The sequence below is a fragment of the Parasteatoda tepidariorum genome, chromosome 3 (assembly GCF_043381705.1).
Source record: "Parasteatoda tepidariorum isolate YZ-2023 chromosome 3, CAS_Ptep_4.0, whole genome shotgun sequence".
Taxonomy (NCBI): domain Eukaryota; kingdom Metazoa; phylum Arthropoda; class Arachnida; order Araneae; family Theridiidae; genus Parasteatoda; species Parasteatoda tepidariorum.
In genome coordinates, this window is record NC_092206.1 from 72,444,574 (window position 1) to 72,463,139 (window position 18,566).

General features: G+C 28.0%; 1 long non-coding RNA gene across 1 annotated transcript in view; it reads right to left on the bottom strand.

Annotated features, from left to right (window-relative positions):
* Positions 1–16,917, bottom strand: part of LOC139425162 (uncharacterized) — a 76,468-nt gene extending 59,551 nt beyond the window's left edge. Inside the window, exon 1 of the long non-coding RNA XR_011636439.1 lies at positions 16,128–16,917. This is a non-coding gene — a long non-coding RNA (uncharacterized lncRNA). The remainder of the gene's footprint in view (positions 1–16,127) is intronic.
* Positions 16,918–18,566: the final 1,649 nt, after the last annotated feature.

Sequence of the window (18,566 nt, forward strand, 5' to 3'; positions counted from 1 at the left end):
ATATATATATATATTTTACTAAATTCATTATTATTGATTTTATTAATAGTTTAAAAAAGAAATGTTTATTTGGCAGAAAATAGAAACAACAAAATTACCAGAAATTTTTTATAAATGTATTACTGATTGCANAGATAGATAGATAGATAGATAGATAGATAGATAGATAGATAGATAGATAGATAGATAGATAGATAGATAGATAGATAGATAGATAGATATATAGATAGATAGATAGATAGATAAATAGATAGATAGATAAATAGATAGATAGATATTTCCAAATAGCTTTTAACTGACTCATGTTTATAAGAGCAAAATTCAAGTGATTAATTTAATTTATTATTGAATATATAAAAAAAAAGTTCTTAATCGAAATATGTAAATAATATATTTCAATTTCTTCGTTTATATATAGTACCCGACTCTCAATATAACTGGAAAACTGGTAAATAAAGAATTGCATATTTAAGCAATTTTTTTCTAATATTAATTCAGTATTTATAATTTCTTCTTAAACTTTAAAAGAATCAAGCCTGAAATCAGAGTCATAAACTAAATTCAGGAAGCTCCTGAATTATTTTCTTAGGGCTAAAAATGAAATAAAATAAAATAAAATAAAATAAAATAAAATAAAATAAAATAAAATAAAACGTTTAAACATGCACAAGAGAATAAACTTTTTCTACGAAAATGTTTTAAAATGTTTTTATGGAAATATTTTCGAAGAATCAACCCAGAATTCCTAGCATTACAGCTTTCTTAGAGTTTTAACACATTTTAAAAAGGAAACTTTAAAAAATACAGAGAAAGAACTGATTTAAGTTTTCTTAATAACAATAAAAAACATGATTTAACTAATAAAAATGCATACATAAATTCAAGTAAACAGCTTTAAAAATCAAAAACTTATCAAATTTTTTTTCTTTCTTAACAAAACGTATTCCTTTTTAAAAAGAGCTTCACTACTTTTTTAAATCGAAATGATTGACACTTTGAAATGAGAAAATTTAAAAAAATAAAAAATCCCGCTTTCAATTTAGAAATTTATTCCATTAGATAACCTAGTTATAAAAGTTCCATTAAGTGTTCTAAGGCATGCAACTGAGTTCCGGTACATGAAATGACTGATAATATAAATGTATTATGCCTTTTTATAATATTTCGAAGAGATATAACTTTTTATTCAAAAATGCCTTTAATGCAAGATATCTAAAAATGAAAAATAAAATGTTTTATGAATAATTTCAAGGGAAAAATAAAACTGAGACTTAGGAATAAAAAAATTGTAATCTGAGCTTAACCTAATTAAACGTTTTAAAGCTTTTTCCTTATTTACTTGGAAATGTTTATTTTCACACTTACTGCATCTGTCAAAACGAGTATTGATAATGCTATTACTTAACTGTTAATACTTCTTCAAGATTGTGTGAAAAAGAAAAATGTTTCGTCATTTCTTTAAATTTTATTTTTCAAGAACGCTATTTAAAGAACAAACAATTTTCTTGACTTTTTCTTTTTAGTTAAATAATGCTGGTGTACTATTATGCTGCCTCTGCAAGCGCCATCTCGGATTTTAGGTTAAATTTTTGATTTTCGTTAACTTGATGTTCGGTTTTTATTTTTTTTCCATTTGTTATATATTTATTTAATTTTTTTCTTCGTTTTCTTAATGTAAAACTTCTATGAAATTTCCCTCTAAACTCTAAAGCAATAAATATTTTCGATTTGTGGTTTTGAATCAGTAATTTAAAACTAGACATTTTATATCTTATTTTATATCCATCGCTGAACAGCCGACCCAATTTTGAATTTACGACTACTAATGTTCAACTCCGTAGCCATGTAATTTTGAGCCAATCCAGAAGACAAGGAAACTCTTGAATCAGTATAGTGCGGCCTTCAGGAGAACTCCTTCAGACACCCGTCTAGCGTCGTGGCGGGTACTAAGGTTACGAGGAAAGGACACTTCGAATAGGGGTCTTATAGGTATTTGTCTTAATTTTCGGCATAGGTCGTGAGTAAACTAATCGACACCTTCTTTCCTCCATTTCATCCCCATTAGAAATGTGATCTCACTTGTTATCATAGTAGCAGACAGCCCCAGAATTTTAGTCTGGAGGAGTTCTCCTCAAAGCCGCACTATACCCCCAGAGGTATTGATTTGTTATGGGAACATGGAGAAGTTTGCGACTCGACAGATTTAACGTGCATCTGTCACTATTTACTACACGGGGAGTCTTCGTTCAGCTGGGATCGAGCCCACGAACTCTTGGACATGGGCCCAGTGCCTTACTAACCAGGCTATCTAAAACTAAACATTTATCAGTTTTGATATTTTTTAAAATTCAATTTTAGTATAATTTCAACTGATGAAAACCGATTTGGATAGTTTTTTATAAAGTTAAGTGCACAAAAAATATTCATCGAAAATTAAAAAACAGACAAATTTATACCATTAAACTACCTTTTAAAAACTACCGATTCAAAACTGAAGTGGTATAATTTTGACACAAAAAGAATTAAAATATAATCTAAAGCACTGCATGCCTTATATATCAAGTTCTGATTAGGTGAAGCCTTGTATTTAGCGAAAGATACTACCGAATATCTAAGCCAGTTTATTTGTGAAAATTAAATAAAAAGGATTAAAAGCATATTTCGAATTTCCTATTTCCATTCTTTTGACAGTTGATTTCGGTCAAAAGAGAAAGGCCACTTAAATTAAATTTCATTTTTATAAATAATTTTGGTTTTAAAATTATATTAATGTTTCAGCGCAGAAATTTGTTCACACAAAAAGTTTGTTATCCAATACGTGTCTTCCACCATTTAAATTATCATATCGCCTTTTATCTCTCTATATTGTTTTCTTTAATCTTAAAATCTCTCGAATTTTTTACTTCCTCCAAATTTGTTATTTTATAACGCGTCGAGTTTATGCAGTTTGAGAATCTTGCATTTTGTTCATTGAATTCGAAAACTTTCGTCAGGAATATTTAGAGTTTGTTTTCAGAGTGTGTTCTGTTCACGTCAACCTTTCAGCATATTGCGTCCTCCGTTCAAATAGAATTTTGAAAATCTACTTTCTGCTCCTGCTCAGAGGATGCTTACTACGAATCCAACTTAGCTTTTCATTTAAACTTAACTTTTCATTCTTTTTTTAAAAAAAGTTGGTTGTGCTAAATTTAGCAGTGTAACCGGAATCCAGTTTCTTCTTTGTTTTAAAAATTTAAATAATTGTTGATGAAACGATAATTCGAATTGAATCTGGAACTTAAAGCTTGCGTAAAGTTATATGGTGCCACGACACGCAGAATAGAATAATATATTCCACTAGCCTAAGATTGATAATCTAAGAGCTTGTGAATAATAAGGTAAAATAGCAGGTAGTCTGTCCATCCAATTAACCGCAAAGTTCACGGTAAAGAACATTTTTAACCATTACGGTTTACAACTAGCATGGTTAAAAAACCATGATTACAAAACTACATGGTTTTTTAACCATTTATAACTAGCATGTTTTCAAAACCATAAAAAAGAAATTTAACTAAACATTGAATATAGTTCAGCAGATTTTATGGTGATGATATCTATGCCAGAACGAGAATATCGTATTCTAATAGCCCTTGGTCAAAATATGGGGAGAGCATGACACTGGAAACTCTTTATGCATTGAAAGGAGTGGGAAGATATTGTGGTGTCAACGCTAGGACTCAGGATCAGGAGATTGCTAATAAGCCCTCACGATTATAATATGTACCCATCTGCGAAGTACTAAGTGGCTTCACTAGGTGGGCCCAGTTGATGCGATAAAATTCTGTTTGTTTAACAGTAATAGGTGAACGCAGTTAATTAACCGTTTTTACTCACTGTTAACAATTTAAATACCGTTTTATTTACAGTTATTTGACTTTTTTGTATGAATATGGTAAAATAACAATTAAATAAATTGCCATTTAAGCATTTTTTCCAAGAAATTTCTAACAATGTAATATTTTCTCAGTGCTGCGTGATTAACAACTAATTTTATTATGTCAAATAGTGTATACATGCATCCTAAATTAATTATTCTTACTTTATATTGTATAGTAGGAATGTCTTTTCTGATTATAATGTTTTTCTTATCCTACTGAAAATATTAATTATAATGTTTTCCGAATAACAGAAGTGGTGGCGGCTACTTAACACCAAGTAGTGCAAAAAAATGCTTTGGTGTAGTTACGTATGACGCTTCGCTACACCACTTTAGTGTAAAGTAGTTGCAACTATTTTCAGCCTAGAAATACATTAAGTTTTTTTACAGTGATGACCTATTGTAATGAATGTAACGCTGCGTGTCAATCAGGATTCAGATTTTGGACGTATTAAAGTGGTAAATATCACTCCTAAGCCATTCAGAATTCCATAAACCTGGGATTTTATTTATTAAAGTTTAATCAGTCAAAACTCCAAATATAATTTAACTGGCGAATTTATCGAGAAAATTTCATGTGGTATTTATTTTTCAAAATTGTTTAAAACCTGTAATTTTACAAATAGTTTAAATCATTTGAAATTTTAAATTGAATTAGAAAGGTAAATCCAGCGGGAACATTTCAAATGAAATTTTCGCTCCAAAACAATCCAAAGGTGATTAAAAAAACTATAATTCTAAAAATAGTCAAGTATCTTAAAACTCCAAAGGAATCATCAATTTCAGGCTTAAAGCATATGAGGATACATCTGACGATATATTTTACGAGTTAAAATTTAATTTTTATTGTAGTATATGTTTATTATAGACACAAAAGAGCTTTAAGTGGAATAAAATTATAAAATTAATAGATCAATATCAATTAAAATTTCCCAATTTTTCAAAATTTTAATAATGTAACTGTTAATTATAAAATGAGTGATTAATATTGAATCGAAATGTTACAGAAACTCAAATAATGTTTATAAAACTTGGTATTTAATGTTCATAATAATTTGATGTATGGTTTTGATTAAACACAGGAAAAATTTTATGAATGTATTTCTCTCATTCATTAAGTAACTAATTATATTTCCAATTTAATTTTATTCGTTTTAAAGTTTCTTATTGCACCTAGTTACCAAATTTTAAAGTTGTAACTATTCAAATTTTTTTTCTTCAAAAATTAAAATATATATCATTTGAAACACAAGCCGCCTACTCAGTAAAAATTTTTGAAAATATTTGAAAAATTTGAGGTTGTATTGCTGTAGAATGTAAATGTAATTAATTCGAAAACATTTTTTTTTAAATAGTTGTTAATTGCGTTAATGTAAAACAAACTAACAAAATTAATGGCAATGTAAGAAGAAAAATAAGGAAGAGAACTACCAAAAATGACGAAAATATTGAGATGTCATTCTTGGTTTCACCTCAAAAGGAAAGTTTACGATTGTAAAAATTGGGGCGTGGGAATTACAGAAAAAAAATTATATAAACTTGTCAGAAATTAAACAATAAATTGACATTATTAAATGATTAATCCATTTAAGACGGATTGAAATTTTCCACAAACATTACTTAATTTTGCAAATAACTGAATGACTCAGCAAATCGGATGTTTAGAAATTGTTTTTTAATTTTATTTTCTTCTATTAGATTTTCCGGGTACTTAAGTATTTCCTCAATGTAAGCTATGGATACCTTTAATCAACTTCTCTAAATCATTATTATACATTAATGCTTTATATTTTATTCAACTATACAACTTTATCTTTAAACTATTATCAAATTTTCAAAGATAATTTAAACACAGTTTTAAATTTAATGAAGTCAGCAATAACGTTGCTCAATTTTTATATTTTTTCAAAGTCTAGGATATTTAAAGAAATAAATTAATTAATTAACAATAATAATAATCAGAATAAGAATTTAAAATATAGCGAGTTCAAAAAAAAACAGTCATAATATTTGCATATGGTTTTTAAAGTTCATAAAAAGTAATAGTCAAATAACTTTTTTATAAACTTAAATTACATAAATTATGAAAAATAAAACTTTTCTCTAGTAGATAATAGTAAATAGCTTTGAGAGGTGATATGTTATAATCGTATAAAATTAAAATATTTTTTTAATAAAAAAAACACCAACTAAGATAGTTAAGAGTTTTATAAGTAACATTGCACTATTCCTTCCAATTTAAATAAAATTTCAATAAAAAAATTAAACATTTTTATTTTTAACTTTGATTTTTAACAGTTATAAAGATATTTAATGTTAACATAGATGTAATTAATTTTTTTTCTATATTCCATTCAAATCATTTAAAAGTTAAGTTCTTAAAATGACAAAAAATTGCAGTGAAGTAAGTAAGTGGTTGTAAAAAGAATTGTGAGTGAAAATGTACATACTTATTTGTTACCATTTTCAAGGAAAAGATTCTTTTTTAAACAATACTAGTCATTAAATAAAATCATTCAAATAATTAAAATTTAATAAAGACAGTTGGCAGTAAGTAGCGATATACGAAGTAATTTTCTAAGTTCAAAATATTTCTAAATTTCTATTTTAAAAACTTTGAAATACAAAATTTTTAAATTTAAGACCATTAATAAGTAGATAGTCTTAAAGAGTTTCGAGGGAGACCAATTTATTTATTTCTTCAATAGTAAAAGCTAATTTAAATTAACAAATTAAATATTTAAATTTTAATAAAATTTAAATTTGGATTATAATATTTTTCAAATTTAATTTTTAGTTTAAATATTAAAAAAATTTAAATATTTAAAAATTTATATTTCAGATAAAATTATTTTTAAACATGAAATTTATATAAAAACTGGAATTGAAAATTAAATAAAATATTTTAAAAATATTTGAAATTTAAATAAAATAATAAATAAAATGATTTTATTTAAATTTCAAAATTAAATTAAATATTTGAAATTTAAATAAAATATTTTAAAAACTTAAATATTTCATAAGTATCGGAGATATAAGATGGGGGAATAAAATTTGGAAGAAACAATGTTCTTATCTCTTTTAATTTATTAAAAATGAGAGCTCTTTACTGAGAACTATTTTTTTAAAATGAACTGTTTTACAAATAAAATGCTTTAAAAAAAGAGGAGTTTATCATTAAAGATGGATTAGAAACTGTTTGCTCATTCAAGAAAACTTCGCGGAAATGCAGCGGACCTAACATTAGTGAAACAAACAAGTTTTTATGTCAGCTAGTATGAAAAAAGCCTTGTTTTTGAAAAACGCTATTTTAATTTTGTAATTAAATTTAATTTTAGTCTCATATATGAATAATTTTATTTCTTCTTTTTTACTTTCATACTTCTTTTTTTTAATTCAGTTTCTTTCACACCTTCTCGCGTCGAAGCAAAATGCACAATATTTTACTCCTTTCCAAAGCTTTATCTTATACTTTTAGGATATTTGTACGGCTCTCAAAAGATGTTAAAATAAGATAAACTAATTTTGAGAAAAGTTCAATTCACTTCTTAAGAAAACATCACTTAAATGATTTCAGTTTACAACCTAATGTTGAGCAGCCGACCCAATTCTGAGTTAAGGACTATCAATGTTCAACTCCATATCCTTGTAATTTTGAACCCAACCCAAAAGAAAAGGGAACTCCAGGATCCATCATTGGGACAAACTAATGTTCGACTAGTGAGTAGAACTTTTTGATCGAACAAACCTACATTTGTTTTGCATGGAGGGGAAAACTACGAAAACCTTCTTCAGTTAAACCAATGCCAAGGGGATTTTAACCCATGATCTGGTTACCACTGAAGATATTTCGCGTCAGCACTGTAGTCGGCTCGATCCGGGTGCAGAAGTAGTATCAATCAGCCGCCGCTGTGATTACAACCTGGGTCACCTCCTTGGGAGGCGAACGCTCTATCCCCTGATCCATCGCGGCTCTTCTTAAATGAATTAGAGTTATTTCTTCTTTAAAAAAATCACGAAACAAAGAAATATAAGTAAACCTCAAAAATGTGAATGTAATCTGACAAACAAAAGCTCAGCTTCCATTCTATTTAGCAATTTTACGACAACCCTGATACGGTGCTAAAGTGAACCATATCCTGCACATTGTACCCTCTTAAACATTATTGAACAGTGGTTTGGTTCAATTAAACGCAAGTGTGGTACAGTTTAACACAGAGTCTGTAGACATTTTGAACCATATTAAGGTTCAAAGCATCGATAGTGGTCCGACAACCGATTTTTCTGAGAGTATGGCTATACGATCTGGCCAAAAACATTCGAACATCCACCTAAATCAACATGGTGGGGGTAATTTTTTTTGGTTTGTCCTGAGTCTTGGTCTGTCCTGAATCTGATAGACATGAACTCTGAGATGTATGTTGACGTTTTGGACTCACTGCCATCATTCGCTTCAACTGGGATGAATGCTTGGAGTTTAAAACTAATGGAAAATTTGCCCAAACGTGTGCAAGCTGACATTGATGTGAAAAAGGAGACCAACAGACCAACATCATATTGATATAAGTACCAGGACTCTCCGAGACCCTACTACTGGGTGCTCGGATACTTTCGGTCACACTGTTAGATATTTTTCGGAAAAAAATGGTTAAATAACAATTTATTCAATGTTATTTTACCATATTCAAACAAAACAGTCAAATAACCATAAATAAGATGGTATTAAAACTGTTAACTGGGGGAAAAAACGTTTATTTATTGTTTTCACCTAATACAGTTAAAGAACCAGAATTTTATCACACCAATTAGGTTCACCTAATGACACCAATTAGTTCTTTACAGCTGGGTGCATATTATAGCCGAGAGGGCTAATCTGTCAATCTCATGACCAACAGAACAGGGGCTCGAGTCCCAGCTTTGACATCAAAATATTTCCTCTATTCCCTTCAACACATGAAGAGTTTCCTGTGTCCTGAAATGTCTGATTTGTGACCCTGGACTATTTGAATGCGAAACTATCACTCACGCCTAAATGGCAGCATCATAAAGTTACTTAACACAAAGAATCAGTATTTCCCATTTCTTACGATAGGTAAAAGAAGCAAATATAATTAAACCACATTCTACGCTTCATTTGATGAAACACGACTCAACCACAACCTAGCTCCAATGTCTGTCACATAATGAAAAGCATAGCTCTAATGACCAGTTAAATTTCTTTTTTACGGTTTTTTAACCCTATTAGTTGTATACGGTTTTAAACCGTAAATGTAAAAAAATATTCGTTATCGTGAACTTTATGGTTAAAAGGACTGCTGCCGTTTATTTCACCGAAATTTTAGAATGAAATTCTAAGAGTGTAGCTAGTTTTTCATTAAAGATTAATTTTATTTTAAGGATTAATTAACAAAAATAAATAATTATTAACTTTAGTGAAAGTGTTTAAAATCATTTAGTGTTCGAAATTTAAAATCTGTTTATTTAACGTGGGGTAAGCTGTTTTATAACTTCTCTAAAGAATCGATTATATTCATATTAAGTTATATTTTCTTTATTTTAGGTCACTCAACTGAGCTTAATCAGATGTAAAATAATGCAAACGTGTTTTGTAGTTTATTTGAAAATAGGATTAGTTGTTGAGAAATATGTTAAACAGATCTTTACAAATTCGATCTCTGTCATTGCTTAAATCCTCTCAACTGCTTGAGTTAAAATGAAAAGTAGAAATTTTACGCGTCACGAATCATTGCAGATTTAAAAACAATTAGATATTTCAATTGAAATAAAGATAAAGAATTAAGCTTAAGCAAAAAAAATGGTTTCAATTTTCGTAAAATTACATAAATATGGGAGATTTGTTAATTTGTTTTTCATTATTAAATCACATGCTGAATTAATAAGAAAACATGATCGTAACGTGATTTAAAATTGAATTGTTTATCATCGATATCTTTGAAAGAATGAAAAAGAAAAACAGATTATTTTTTTTAAAATTTTTTTTAATCAAAACTATTTTTAGTCATTGTTTTCGCTTGTTATAAATATAATTTAACCTCTGACTTTTTTGGTTCATAAGGGCTGTACAAAATAATGTGAACAGTTTTTTTAATAACTCAATGCCTTTCTTGAAAATAGTGCATTTCAAAATATCGTGATCAAAGGCTTTCGAAGATGGTGTAACTTTTTTTATTTAAATTTTGTATAAACTAATTGATTTAATTAAAATGAGAGGTAGAATTTAAAAGGTTTCTTCTTTTTAACATCATTAAATACAAAAATATTCTATTTATTAATATCACGATTTTAAAGAATCATTTTCAAAAATACTAGCATTAAAAAATATGACATTTTAACTTCCTCAGCTTTCTTTAGTCATATATATTTTTCAAACGTAAATTTGGAGCCATTTCTAAAAGCTTTGATCATAATCTTAAAAAATGAGCTAACAATTTTGGCATGTGAAATTTTCAAAACACTTACAGCAGTTTCTGTAGGTTAGCATAGTGTAGTATAGTATGGAATACACTGTAAAAAAGCTCGGTAAATTTTTAAGCTGTATTTGGTGCAAAATTTCTCATTATCCCAAAGTTTGGTTAAATATAGATTATTTCAGTTACACCATAAATTATGAAGTATGATCCAAAAATACTTCCATGGGGCAACTGACTGCACCAAAATTTGGTAAAAGTCACGAAACTTTGACGATGCCTGTAAACTGAACGATATTTGTTTACGACGCCAAATTTTCTTTAAAACTCGGTCTTGGTGTATAGGGAGGACTAATGCATGTTGTTTCAAGCATCAACTTATTTAGGTTGATAAATGTTTTATTTGCCTTAATTAAAGTTCATTTCTTTTATGTTGCTTTTTTAATTTGGTAGGCGGTATAAAATGGTTAGGGGTATGTCATAAAATAACCTACTTACGGTAAATAGTTTTGTTACGGTAAATAGCAAACTTGGTCTGCCTTCGAGTGCTTTAAAAATACCAAATAATGGTGCAATCTTCCTCTGCTTTTATAAAAGAATTAAAAGAAGGAATGAAAATAGATGCTTTGTTTCTTCAAAATACCTGCTTTTGGTGCAACCGTCTACTGATATTTGGATCTGGTGAAAATAACAAAATGTGGTGAAATTGAGCTCCATTTTATGAAGTCAACAAATGAATAACAATTAGTGGCGCTGCGTGGCTCGGAATTTTTTACAGTGTAGTATAGGAATGTTCAAACATTGCGTAAGCACTAAAAGGGAAGAGTGTTTTTTATGGTTTGCTTATTTTTACTGACAAGGAGAGAAAAAGGGTATGGTAAGGCTTACGTAAAACATTAAAATACCCTTATTTTTAATTTTTTTTAATGCAAAATAACGAAAAAAATTGGGAAAAAATTTCATATGGAAATATTTTAAAATTGGAATAATGTTAAATTTTGGGAAAGAAAAAGTTTTTGATTAGTTTCAAAATTTCATAAGTTTCTTTTTACGTCAATTTTGCTTTATGAAAGGACACATCTTCCATCTTAATTTACTTTTACAGTTCCAAAAACTAGATTATTCTAAAAGTTGAACGCAAACAAGAGAGGGGGTTTCGATTATTTTGCGTAAGGATAGAGAGGTTTTATTTTTTGTAAAATCAGCTGGTGGAAAAGAGCCAAATAATTATCCACAAATTTAAAACTCAATAATCAAGTTTTGCTCATGGCATAGTGCGTTACTATTTACAATTGTTACAGGTTTGGAAGAAATTAATGGTACCATGGTTTTAACGGTTGCAAAGATATGTACTGGTGATGTTGTTGTTGTTCTCGATTCAATAATTAATTTAATTAATCTAATAATGCCAATTTTTTCTATTTTTAATACTATTTTCTGCATGGTACTTAAATGTGAAATCAACTAGAAAATCACTAAAAATGAAAGTTGAAAGTAATACCTGAAAACTGATAAGTTTATTTGAGAAAGCAAAAAAGTTGCGAAAGTTTTAGAGATTTAATTCTTTAAATCCCCTTCATTTTAATTAATTACTAACTACTAATCTAACTAATCAACTAATTTTAATAACACAGGCATTGATTCAATGGACAATTCATCTTTTACGGATTTGGTCTCATTGGCCAGGTACTCCGTGTCACCTATTATTAGTTTTCGCAGTTTCCGCAATGCTATAAATGACTCTAAATTATCAAAATTAAAATCATGTGATATTCTTCCAATCAGAAAAAAGTATTTCATATTTCCATGCGCATTAGGGTCAATTTCGGTTTCATTGCAAAAATGTATTAGTAATGTATTTCACTAATTCTTTTAAACAATTGTTATTTTGTCAATTTTGTACTATTATTTGCACAATTACTGCAGTTCTAACATCAAAACTGGTGGCAGTTGTCACCAAAAATTTTTTATAGTGCAGTATCATCCCTAAAAAATTGGCTTCTCTTTATTGGGTTTATAGTCCTAAAGAGTTAAGGACTTGGTGTGGTAATAAGACGCATTTTCTCCATAGGTCTTCTGTTTTTCTGCTCGATGTAAAAGTTCTTGCATCGAGCTGCTCCTTAAGATTGCATCCAGACAGAAATATGTTCTTTCAGACTTTTACTCCTTACTCTCAGAACAATCAGTTCAACATTGAACCATAATGTCAGTACCTTGAACCATAATAAGGTGCAAATTTTAGGTAGTCTTAATAAGATATTAATTTGCATCACCTTTTTGTTCAAGTTGAACCATAGCATCGTGCAATGGAGGTTAAGAAGTATGATAAGGTTGTTAAACTTTGCCCCATATTAAAGATTTAACAAATTTAAGTGATATTTTGATTTACCAAGTTTTGATATAACAGTGCACCTGCTCCTTAAGTTTTCGGAATTTCGACTATGTAACATCACAATACGCATAAATATCTCATTGCCGAAGAAAAAAAGAAGTATAGACAGAACTACCAGAACATGGTAAAATTTAAAGTGTTTCTGGCTCTATGGGAACATCGAAAAGCTCGATACTTTTAACCGATGTGCTTTGGTAATGATTTTGATAAAATTAACTATAAAATATGGTTTTATAATATGGGATAAAATTTGGTAAATGTGATAAAATTTGGACGATACCTTAGAGCATGGTATAAGAAACCCATTTATTCGGTTAAGTTTGTTTTTCAGATTTGTATTTTTTACTAAATGTGTGGTAATGAGAATTATAATTTTGAAAACCAGAATTTACGGTAAACCGTTACCATACGGATGAAAAAATTATCAAATGAATGGTTTAAACATGAATATAATAAAATTTAGCTTTATCAATCAGAATTAAATTTTTCTTTTCTTAAACTAGAAGTGTTATTACCTTACAGAACAGTAATTTTAACAGAATTTGTTATTCGGTGTGGCAGTTATGGTGCCTTCATTCAAAAACGCTCTCCTAAATATTTAGATGATATATATTAAATCGGATATTATTAATATAGATTTGTTTAATCCCTGTAAAAAGATTACATACTAGGGGTCGAAAATTAAATTTAAGTGAGGGGGAAACAAAAACACTATCGAAGAGAAGTATCACCAGAGAAAAAAGGTTGAAAACACAAAAACCAGTTTGATTGCTTGATAAAACTTGTCAATCACCTTTCAACTCCTTTTGGTTTCCCTCAGCAATCAAACAGATTTTGCTAATGGGTTTCAAGTTTCCTCGACATCAACTTTCTTTCTTAATAGCGAACAAGTCAACAAGTTTATTAATAGTGAATCGTTAACGTTTTTTTTTTCTCCCTTCGATTAAATATAATTTTGTAAATCATAATCTGTATACTTTTTTTAAACTTCTTTTTCAACTATTTTCAAAAAAGATTAAGAGGGTTTTTTTTTTCATTTCCGAAATCCATGTATATTTCAATTTTAAACTTTTGGTTCTGATTTTTTTATTTTTCATTATTCAGCAAAAGTTTTTAAGTTTACATTCTCATAGAAAAATGAATGTAGAATTTGCTTTGCTTATACTTTAACTCCAGGAAACTTTGGATAGAATTGTATATTTACGTTAAAGATTAATCTTAGCATTAAATTCAAGATTAGAGGAGAGATTACTCTAACACTTTCGAGGGAAAGTACATAACACTAGGGTTAAAAGAAAAAAGTAATAAGAAAAAGAAATGTAGGGGGAAAAAAAAGCAAGAACATAACTTTAACATTACAGAGGAAAGAGCACATGCTGGTTTGAATACAGCAAATGTTTAAAATGAAAACAAAATTATCAACTTACGATCCCTAAATGGAAAAGTTAGAAAAAGAAGTAGAATAGAAAATGATAAACGGCACCAGAATTCTTAACATCAAAAAATTTTTTCCTTGGCTCATCGCCTTTAAAATTTTTAAAGAAACATTATCAAACTTCTCCAAAAAACTTGCGCGTGTTCTTGTAGTTTTGTGCGTATTCTTTCAATTTTAATAGACGGACTTCGTGAACAGTTACGTTTCTATAGTTCAAATTATTTTATTATTTTTAAAGGAAACACAAATGATAATTGCATGTTGTGCCTTCTCCAGGATTTCAATGCTATACGGGAATGGGAAAGAAAAAATGAATTTTAAACTTTTGGTAACTTTTTGTTTTTGTTACCCTTTACAAATTTTTGCACTACACTAGTAGGAAAGGGGATGAAAGTAATATTAAAGATATTAAACCCACAATATAGTACGGCAATGAAGAAAAACGAAGATAAATTGAACCTAAACAGAAATTGAACCAAAAAGAAGAGTTTTTTTTTTTTTTTTTTTTTTTTAAGCGGTGTGTTTGGTGTTGGAGAAAAAGCGGAACTTTTTTCTGACAAATTTTTTCGCTTCAGCCAAGCAAACTATAGTCAATAATGGGCATTTTAAAATCGATTTTATTATAAAAATAACAATAATAAGCCAAAAAATTCTTTTTTTAGAAAAAATGAAGGAGAATTTGGAATTAAAAGTACATGCCTTGATTTAGATAGCTTTTTACTTTTAATAATTCCTTAGAATATTATAAATTTTAAAGAAATGCACTTTATTATTACAGGTATTTTCATATAAAAAATTTATGTTTGAATAATCATGATTGTGTTGTTTGTCTTACTTCCTTCCTGAAGCAGGTAAAAAAAAATTTTTAAATTCGAAAATGTGACTTATTATTGTTTCAGAATTAAGTTGTAAAATAATGATGAATGAAGCTCCTTATCATTAAAATAAGTGATGAGTTAAGATCTGACGTTTCGAACCCTATGTTATGTAAAATTTTTATTATATTTAATGTATGTAAGAATTCACATAGATTACTTATAATCACTTCACTAATTGCATAAATATAACTTTTTGCGTGCTAAAAAATTCTTTGAATTACTAATTTTCTTTTTGAAATAGTATTTTGTAATACTAACTCTATAATATAAAAGTAACTAATAACTAGTAACTCCGTAATAAACTAGTAACTCTATAATAAAGTAACTTGTTACTCTATAATATAAAAGTAATTCTGTTCAGAAAGGATTTTTGAAATGATCGTCAATTCATGTGCCTTCACGCTATGCGTTTCAGAGACCTAAGAATATCATTTATACTCATAACTCCTATTAATAATTCCTCAAAAAAATATATTTAGAATCACTATAATTAATTTCTGTTCAACGACAGTTATAAAATAAAATAAAATGAAATTCACTTTTAAATTTATAATGTTTTTACAATAAAGAACTAAAGTCAGTTTTTTAATCTGAAGAAAATTGATTTGTTGATAAATATTATTGGAAAAATATAAATAAAAGGTGAAATTATTTATATCTGCCATTAAAATGAATTGAATCTTTTTTATTTATTTAAAAATTAATATAAATTTTTAAGTTAAAATTATTTTTCACAGTATTATTATCTGAAAAAAATGTTAAAAATGACATGATTGAAGAAAATAGTTAAGATTTGCCTTAAGCGTATATTCTCCTAAGTTTATGTTTAAAGAATATTTTATCAATATTTAATTTTTTGTTTGAATATTTTTGTATTTATCAATAAAAAAACTTAATGCAACCTAAAAAAAATTGTAAATAAAAACGAAAAATGATTCTACCACCGAAGAAAAATTTGTCACTTAAAAAGTAAAGTTAGATTTGAATGATCAAAAATTTTAATAATGTCATCAAGATTAAATATTTTATACAAAGTTTTTCAATTTATGTCTAATTAAGCAAAACAAAATTAACTCACCTTTTTGCACATTGTAGTAGGGCGTATCCTTCAATTACAATTAAAAATCCATGGATCACAGTTCACTTCGCGTGGATAAGCACAAGTTAGCATCACATTTAACTGACCAATGGTCACACGTTGTTACACTCTTTTAATAATCCAACTTTAAACTTCTATATTTTTGCACTCAGTTGTTTAATCTTCAGTTTAATCACCTAATTTGCTTCTTTGTTTTCTTCTTCGCTGATATGATTAAATTGCTGCTTCGATTTTGTCAACGTTTTAAATTATATTACTAATTAGCAAAGATTTTAAAAATCTACTAATTACGATTAATTACTCTGAACATTTGAAGGCACTCTTTTCAAATTTACATATCTATGTTTTTTTTTTTTTAAAGGAATTTTTTTAAAAAAAATACTAATTTTAATAATATCTAAATCCACAAAATATTTGTTGAACAATCTCTTTCGTACTTTTTTGCTGAATAAAGTAATTTACTTTTCTGCAATTGTTGTTTATATTGTTTTAGAAGATTTGTTTAGAAAACTTTCGATTGATTACAAAAAAGTACTTGATCTGAGAAAATCACTCAAGAATTACAAGAGGGGTGTTGTTCGGGGCAACTGTCAATAAAAGGTCAATTCTTGGATGAGTACGCAGAGCTTCGGAGTGTGACGTCACAAACAACGTCACGCATGGTAGTCCAAAAATGGCGGTCGTCATGCAAGCCTGAGGCTGGATACGCGTCTGAGTAGCAACGAAGATATCTCTACTACTACGCAAGGCTACAGAGGCTAAAAGTCCTACCTCAGGTACTTTGTAGGGTTACTCCACCTTGTCGAATCGCCAAGAAAACATCGAAAAAAACTTTCTTCTTGCGTCGCCAAGAATTGGCGCCGAAGTCATAAATATTTTGCTGCGTTCTATTGTTGTAGATTATGAATGCCTTCAAGCAAGTTAACGCGCACTGGGCTCCGATAATTTTTGCTTTTTTCCTCAGCGATTTTTGCTTTTTAGGAGAGTGGAATTTCTTCCACCATTTCTAAAGTGCCTCTGGGGCACGTGGGACATTGTTTGTTTTTTAATATTTTTAAAATAAGTAAATTAATATAAGATTAATAGGCTTTGCTTTATTATTATTATTATTATTTATTAGTGACGGTAAATGTAATATTTGAGACAGTCTATATTTCAAACTGCATGTTCAAAAATAATTTACGAAATATATTTATTAAATTTCTTGTCTTGTGAAGAAAGCGGCTCATACCCGTGTACATATGCTTCCTTAATTATTGTAAGTCGCATAAAAATTTTGTCTTATTTTTTTTTTATAATTTTATTTCTAGAAACTATGTCCAATATGTCAATACTATGGAAAAATTCCGTAAAAGAATACAGTAATGACTAGCAATGAATATCAGTAAAGTTTACAACAATCTCATGTATGATTAATGTGAAAAATAGATGAAAACCTAGGGGAAAACGGTTTTTTTTGTGTTCATTTTTCTCAAAAATAACTATTAAATCAACATCTGTTGCATTTAGAGGACTATTAAGTTAAGATAACATAGAAAATAGGCACTCCCCGAGAATTATAACACGGTGAAGATGGGTCGAAAAACTCTTTCTTTGTGAGAGCATAATTGCCTTTTCACTAAATCAGCTTTCATGAGCATAAATCGTTCCACTTCCATGGTCTTCATAAAATGACGACAGAAATTATTTTATTTTTAGTGTAATTTTTTAAAATTGAGTATAAATCTTATTCACATCAGAATTTCTGAAAAAATGGTTGCCTAATTTCTTTTAAAAACACGTATTTTTGATCAAGACTGAGACAATAATACTTTTAATGAATGAAAGGAAATTTGATTTTAGAATCAAATATTCCTGAAAAAGTAGTTTTATTCAAAAATTTCTATAAAAAGTTAGTTCAACTAGAAGTATTTTCAAAATTAGCAATTAAATTAATATTTTCTCTCTCGGAAATATAGCTATATTTTTGGAAATTTTGCATTTCCGTTTAAAACACAAACTTTCTTCAATAACATTTAACAATCTTTTCATAAAAATTAATTTATATATAATTGATGTTTTTAAAGAAAATAATACTTAGCGATAACGAAATAATACTTCCTTTGCTTTAAATGACTTGCAATTCCTTTAAAACTAACTTGTATTTCCACGTGTGTAGATATCTTGTTGTGGTATTTTGTTACTTCAGATTAAAAAAATATTTTATATGTAATTCCAACAATTATTAATTTCCACGATAAACTGTTTTTGAATTATTAATTATAAAACTAAACAAAAATATATTCTAACATACAAGAACAGTAAATATTAAAGTACTAAATTAAATAAAAAATGGAGCTAATAACTGAGCAAATAGAAGAAACTTTTTATAAACTGAAAAATAACTTAAAAGAAAAAAATATTTTTAAAAAAAATTGC